Genomic DNA, 8406 nt, shown 5'->3' on the forward strand with positions numbered 1-8406 from the left:
GTGGGGTGCCATTGCAACTTACAGTAATTGTGTATAAAACAATGTATAGTTAAGTGAAGTCACTCAGTCGCATCCAACTCTTTGCTATCCCATAGACTATAGCCTACCAGGCTCCTCCCTCCATGGAATTTTCCAGGCAAGAGTACTGGAGTGGGTTGCCATTTCATAAAACAATGCTTCACTGATTGCCAGTGAATACTAGCATATTTATTGCTTGAAGACGTGGAACTTAAAGATCACCTCATCTAACCACCACCCCGCCCTGTTTTACATATGGAGATGCCAAGACCCAGAAGCCTGAACATTACACTACATGTCATTATGTTATTACATGTCTTTGCAACCTCCTCTCCACTGCATTGTTCAAAGCACAGGCCATCACCCTGGTTCCAGGAAGCAAGTCTCACAGAATGCCTGTTCTCCCAGGCAGTCTCAGAGTTTGTTTTCCAGATGATGTGTATTTTTTACCAAACTCTTGACAGCTGCCAGGAAGAAGGAAAGCACTCGTTTAGTAAGGAGTGTTTCCCTGCTATCTGTGCCACATCTGTCACAATATACCCAAGTAGAAAGAAACAAATATTTCAACAATCGTAGACTTTTCACTTGTGGCTTCAAATATTGAGTTCCTACTCAGCATCACACAGTCCTAGAACATTAGGATTTATTCTAAGTTATGCAGAGATGGACACGACTGAGCGACTTCACCATACTGATAGAGATAACCAATATTTAAGAAATGAATGGCTGTATACACAAGTGTAAGAAGTGGTCCTGATGTTAAGGGAAGCTTACATTTCAGTTGAGAAGGCAAGACCCCTAAAGATCCTAAACACGCTAAAATACCATCTACTTAAAAGTGGTGGTTGTGTGGCAGAAAATAAATACAAGAACGATAATGAGCATCACTGGCTCCAATCACTAAGAGGGATGGGAATTGGACCCTACTGGAAATCAAAGTTATCTCAATAGGTAAAGGCAGTCCCATTAATGTTACTGACCACTGATGTGCCAGTACTGTTTAAATACTTTTTAATTTAATCCTCACAACCTTGAGGTACATATTCTTCCCATCTTACAGATAAGAAAACTGAAGCACAGGTTAGATAACTTGCCAGACTCCTTGGCTAACGTAGTTAAGAGGAATGAGGATAAACGAAGACACCACTGGCTGTGAGGGTGGAGAAAGAGAACTAGACCTGGGGAGTTCAATCATGCACACATGCATTCATTCAGAGGACAGCAGAGAGCTCAGCCTTCAGGTCTCTTCATTTTCCACACTATCCGGGGTGTTTTCATTCACTCCCGCAGCATTGCCTTCTCTGGCAATTGCCTTCCTTCTGAATCACTAATGATTTTCTACTGGAGACACTCACCTGGGTATCACGCAAACACCTCAAATTGTTAAATCCTGAAACTCTTAACTACATCTTTTTCTTTTCCCCAGGAAACTACTGGTTTATTTCAAAAGGGGATCACAGCTTTCCATAATCCAGAACTGTCTTTAGCCGGCCCTAACTCCTCCCTCCTGCTTATCTCACCTTTCCACATCACTCATGGAAATCACGGGGCTACTACATGGAACCTCATAGCAAGAAACTCCAGAAGTGACAGAAGCAAAAGCAGGGAGTCCCTGCAGGTGCCAGGCAAGCTTCGCAAAGGGCACTCATTCCCATCACAGTGGGCAAGTATGTGCCCACTCCCCTCAAGCCTGGCCACATCACACGTTCTGTATGAAGCTGAGAACCACCACCAAAACACTGCACATATCTCCTAAAGAACAAATTTTACAGCTGGAATTGCTGCTTGTTGGAGGAGTTAAAATTTTATTTGCCCAACATCACAGGGCAAATGACAGAGCAAAACCTCACAATCACTCATTTGATATCATCTATTCCACTAAATATACTAAACAAGAATTTTAAAAATCATCTACTAGACAGAATGCCCCACACATTCTAATAGATCTGAGAATTATTTTAACTTTTCAAAGTTCATTATCTCTTTATACAATGTTAGCAGAACCTAGAACTACAGAATGCATGATTTAATTCCCGCCTGCATTTAGACAAATCACAAGCTGGTTAAGAAAGAATTCATTTGAGAGGAAGCACCTGTTCAGTACTATGACCCACCCAATGATGACCACCTTTCCAGGCCGGCACAATGAGACCCCCACACCCCTTGAAAGGAATTCTCAAAGGACACAAACATAGGAATATAATAATAGGCTTTTTCTGTATTTACATTGACTACAAGGACCTTGGTTAACATTACTGCTATTGCACAACTCTAATTTGCCATTTTTTGAAAAATGTGTTAAGTCTGCAAAGGTATTAAATGCATTCCCAGGCCTTTTGGTGGTTTCACCCCAATCTGACAGCAAACCCAGTTGAGGGCGAAGACTGAACATCCCCATAGAGATTACTCCCACCGCAGGCATCCTTTCTCAGAACATCCTGGAGAAAACTGGAAATTGCCCTTTTTTCACCCATCACAGTCTCAACTTTTAGTATTATTTAACCAATTATGCATAAAATCCCATCATTAACATTATGTCCTTTTTGACTTGACAGTAGTTGCCTGACTTTTTCAACTAAGAAAATAAGACCTATTTTATTTCAAGAAATTCACCCTAGAGGGGAAAGCTTAAATTAAAAAAAAAGAAACAAGACAGTGCAAAAAATGCATGACTGCTGTAAGAGTTTAATTGTAAAACAAAAGCACTACATTGTAATTTGAACATGAGTAATCTTTTCAGAAAAGGAAGTTTAGTGCAAATCAAAACCCCATTAAAACCCACTATAAACTTTATATGAAGACTCTGGAAGTAGACTCCTAGAACTGGAAACACTTGGTTCCAACAGAATTTGCTTAGGGAAAGTATGCCTGGAAAGGTCAGATGGTACAGAGAACATCACGTTGGGTTTAAAATCAATCAACCAGGTTCTCAAAAAATGACATGCTGATAGGCCTTAATACATGGAACTAATTAGTAGTAGCATGCTTTATCAATGATTGGAGAAGCAATTTACAACAAATTTCTGAGCATTCCGAAGTTTTCTTTATTGCCATAGCCAATCTCATAACTAACCCATTCTTCCAATTTCTTTTAAAAAGGGTTCCACTTCACCAGTCTGAGATTGGCAAATGTTTTCTAAATATGTGATAAAGCCCCATGTAATCAGGGCTATCCATACAACAAAAAGGGGGCAATTATAATTACTTTTCTCAAGTATTTATTGAAAGCATAGCTTTCCATGACATTAAATGTCACATTCAGGTACTGGCACCAACAGACCTCTTAAGTTTCTAGTGTTTTAAGAGAAATTTTTAAAAATTCAGGAAAGTAACCTTGCCTTCAAATTCTAAAATAAATATGCCTACACAAATAAAATGTATACCTTGAAATAAACTATCTTCCCAAGCAACTTATCCGAAGTTTCTCAAAATAGAATCCAGTAACCCTAATATCCATGTTTAATGAACAGAACCTTTCCTACTGTCTGTACTTTCTTTGAAGACTAAAGAAACCCTCCCAAGACAACTGGAACAACTGACTTGGGCTGCTGTAACAAGAACACCTTACTCACTTAGGATCTCATTCCTATAAAGTATCTCACCCTTTTTAAGTAGTAAAATAGTTTTATCTAGTCCTCTTCATGCTGTCCCTCCAAAATTATTCGCCTTTATAGGGCTTAGTGGGGAAAATTAACACTTAGCACTTGCCCCACTGCTGTCTTCTAAATTACAGTCCCTTGGATCCTAGTCTTTATCCAAAGCTACAGGTAGTGCTGGTGCTAAAGAACCCACCTGCCAATGCAGGAGACGAGAGAGATGTGGGTTCAATCCCTGGGTAGGGAAGATCCCCTAGAGAAGGGCATGGCAGCCCACTCCCAGTACGCATGCCTGGAGAATCCCATGGACAGAGAAGCCTGGCAGGCTAGTCCACAGGGTAGTAGAGTCAGAAACAACTGAAGCAACTTAGCACACACTATACTACAGTCATTTATAACCAGGCTGTTGGAATTACATCTCATTCATTAGATTCTAAAAGATGCTTATGAACAAATAAGGCAATATGAAATCAGCCCAACTCAAGACAACACTCAATTTTAAACAGAGTCGCTGATTAACAATTCATAAAAATGGAATCAATGAGTGAGATCAGTGACAAAGGGGGGAATATGCAGGCCACACAATGTACTGCCTCAAAGAATTGAGTAACTACCTCCTCCCACACCTCTATTCCTTCCCCAGCTTGTACACTACTGCTGTCATCTCGTGCACTCTTTAGGATGCCAAGTCTGTTTTTTTCTTTCAAGCTAGACCTGGGGTCTGTGATTAAAATCCTGGAGTGGTAAGTTTTATGAAACATGAACCTGTGTCTTTACACAAGACAGAAGTAAAAACAAAAAATTCTTATGAAAACAGCAAGCTTAACCATCTTAAAGCAAGTTCTTACAACTCTAGTACAGCTAAGATCACTCGGTGTATGTGAAATACATAATTCCAGGCAACACCAACAAACAATACTGATTCTTATATAAACAGCCTGCAAGCTTCTTTTGAAATACCAACAGATTATAATAAATTTCCCCCCAACTTTTCAGATTATAGGCAACTGACAGCAATATATAGCCCAAGCCAACTCATTTTACACAGCTGGATATTCATCTTGCTAGAATCATGTTACATATGCCAAATTTCAGATTAGACTCCTCAATATGGCCAGTCGTGAAGAAAGAGTAAATCAGTATGCATTCAACTGTTTCCAAGGCAGGTAGTAACAATCAGTCTTTACGAAATCTAGGGTCATCCTTAAGTATTAGTGCACTGATGAACTGCACTATTACGTAAACCGCACCCAAATGAATTTACTGAGATGTCAGTGTATCCATTTTGCATGGATCCAGATTTTTACATTTCTGGTTAATCTGACTCTAAACCAAATAAAACTCATTATACAATACAGGAAAAAACAAACACCGTGATGGACAGTGCTATCAGTCCTTGTTTTAAAATTCCCAATACCTCAAGGCCGCACACATACAGTACTTTTAAAGTGCAAGCTAACAACTTCAAACAACTTTTCCAGGCAGTAAAACAAAGCACATAAACTACAGAACACAAAGAACTGAAAATCAGATTCTAATGTTTTTAGTAAGATTACCTTTCAAAATTATCTCAGCATAAATGGAACCTGGAGAGGTGTCCACACACTATATTCTAACTTGTATACAACAAAGAACAATGAAGCAGTTGCCATACCAATGGCAGAAAGAGTAACATGGTAAACAAGACCTGCAACCTTGAAAAATATGTTGAAGATAAGAAAAGGGACAGAGAAAACCCAGGACCCCGGGAAGAGAAATTAACTCAGCTGGTAGCAGACATCTAGTTAATCAAAAGGTATCAAAACCTGAATTAGGACAACAGGCATAGAAAATGGGATCAGTAGCTCTAACAGGTCTACAAAACTGACAGGAGAAGTGAAATCAAAGCTTCCTAACACTGTCCAGCAAGTAAATGAGATTGGTTCTATGTTCAACTAGCAACCTACCTGTAAACTTTACTTTGTGGCCAAACTTCAGAAGGGCACTGAACTACTTGTACTTTGCCTCATTTGGTTCCCCCAATCCTTTCATCACCACACACACACACACACACACACACAAAGGTTGCTTATCACTTCTAGTCTCTTCTGAAATCTTACTAAAACCCAGGGCTTAAAAAAAAGGGGATTACCACTGGCAATCCAACTTTCATTGTCAGTGGGCATGGGTTCGATCCCTGGTCAGGGAACTAAGATTCCACAAGTTATAGTCAAAACCCAAAACAAACAAATACCGTAAAAAAGAAACTACTGAATTATATAAGCTGCAAAGCTTTTGAACAAATGGCAATTAACCAAGCAGACAAGAAAGGAATTTTCTGTCAGCAGTGAGGGTATTTCAAATTGTATCACAGAACCTGCAAAGGCTTACTAAGCAACTGGCAGCCCTGATCTCTCTGGAAATAGAGGTAAAGGGGAGCATTGGTCGACAAGCAATTAAACCTCCATATCCTCTCTGTACTGCAGAACAACTGAACTCGCCCATCCTGGCAGAAATTTGTCTGAGCAGGTAAGGGAAGGTGGTCTTTCAACAGGCATACCGTGATGAAAACAAAGGAGTTAAAAAGTACTTTACTTGTTCAGATCCCTCAGGTTTCTCCCCACACTGGGATCTCAGAACATTGGCAGCCAAGTTTTTTTTACCCTCCAGGCAGCAGAATGGAAGAAAGGAAAAAAAAAAAAAAAAAAAGACTTCTCTGGAGAACCTGATCAGCTCAAAGTAGAGGAGAAATACATCAAGAGGTTCCTCAATAAAATGAGACAGCCTGACTGCCTAGCAGTGAACCCCATGGTTGACAAGTCCCTATCCTCCCCATCCCTCAGCCCCACACACAACATCCAAGCAGCTTTTAAAATGCTGCACTCCTAAATATGAGCTAAGGATCACCAAATATTTGAGGCAGATGAAGGGCAGAGGCGAAAGCACAGCAAAGAAAAGCACCTTGCAGGAAACAAAACTTTCAAAGTTACAAATAATCTTAGAGATGAGGAAAAGATAACCCATGGAATAACAGGTTGGAAGGGATGGCCTTAGAAATTGATTGAAATTTAAAACCTTAAAAAAAAAAAAGCCAAAAGTTGTAAAATGGCTCGAAGTATAATTAACAACCTGCAATTGATGTGCAGGGCTCACACTCAAATAACAATGCCAGAGAACAGAAAAACTGGGGTGGTGAAAGGCATGTGGAAGGACTAGCTCAGTACCATTTCCCATAATTGAAGAGCATGTTTACACAACGACAGGACCACTGAGTGCTCAGCACAGTGGATGAAACAAACCCAAGACAGTCATGAAACTGGAGAACACTGATGACTGGTAAAACACTAAGCATTTCATATGAATGATAAAGACTTACAACAGCGTCAAATCTCTTAACGAAACCTTGCGTTTTCTATTCAGTCAAACTAGCACTGATAGTTCAGTTACAAGGATGGAATAGACCTTTATAGATGGAAAGGCCTAAGCAGGAAGACGGGCTATACAAAAACAAGACCTGGGATTCAGGGAAACAGAGAACCTAAAATGATAGGTAAAGAAAGGGAAACCACCACCACCACCACCACCCTTCTCTGAATAACAGCAAAGCCTCAACTTATTCAACAATTCTGAAGGGCAAGGAGTTCAGATTGAAATATAAAAGACCTAAGAAAAACATGAAACTGATGAATAGATTTATATTAAGGGAGTTTTTCAATTCTGCGCAAGTTTGGAAGCAGATCAGAGCCCAGTGCACAGGCAAATATTCATCTCAGTCAAGAAATAACACCTGAAAGGGATCTGGGAATAGCACTTTAAATGTGGTATCAAATATATGGAAACAAATGGTATAAAAATCAACATTTACCCTAATGCTGTATCCAAGTGTAACTTCTATAAAATGTCAGCAGTAGGAATAAATCATCCCCTAAAATTAAAACACTGAACTGCTGGGGGCAAAAAATTACACCTGAGCACATCTATTTAAATCTCCCGAATCATGGGGCACTATAATCTTTTAATGTAACAAAAACTTAAAATGAAGTTGATAGCTTTACATTATCCAACACAAACAAACATCACTTTTAAAAACCTACTTTTTATTCAACCAGTTTCAACCTTTTTGCAAAAAATGGTTTTGATCTGGAACATTTACAAACAAACCTCACTTTTTAAAACCTATCTTTTAATTCAATGTTTTAACCCCCCTTTTAAAAAAAGATTCTGACACATAACACTTTCATAAAATATAGTACTGCTTAACAGTTCCAAAACAAATTCACTGAGTTAGATCAGGGGTCTGCACAAGCTTTCTGTAAAGGGCCAGATAGTAAACATTTCAGGCTTTACAGTCTGTCATAACTGCTCAACTCTGTTATGGTGCAAAAACAGCCATACAGGAAACAAATTAGCATCGCTGTGCTGTGTTGTAATACTATCAACAAAAACAGGCTCCAAGCCCCCAATTTAGACACCTATCATGTAAGTTTAACTTACTAACACAAACTTCTGTTCACTTTTAAATGCCTGCCTAGTTGGAGGTCAATTCTTAACACCAGAGGATTCAACACCATAACAAGAGGAGGGGGCAAGACTATAAAAATCACTTCACTCTTCTACAAAATTATCAGATTTCTCACCTATAATGTACTTTTTTCTATCTGTTCTTAGCAGCCTGGCTTGACTCAGCTGACTAGTCAGGATAAGCTACCACCATTCACTTGAGTAATAACTGCAAAGATTTTCCAAGTTGATATGTATCAATTCCCTGAATGCTATTAACATATACCAAAAGCCTTCCAACTGAAAGTTTACC

The sequence above is a fragment of the Bos indicus genome, chromosome 6, assembly GCF_029378745.1.
Source record: "Bos indicus isolate NIAB-ARS_2022 breed Sahiwal x Tharparkar chromosome 6, NIAB-ARS_B.indTharparkar_mat_pri_1.0, whole genome shotgun sequence".
NCBI lineage: Eukaryota > Metazoa > Chordata > Mammalia > Artiodactyla > Bovidae > Bos > Bos indicus.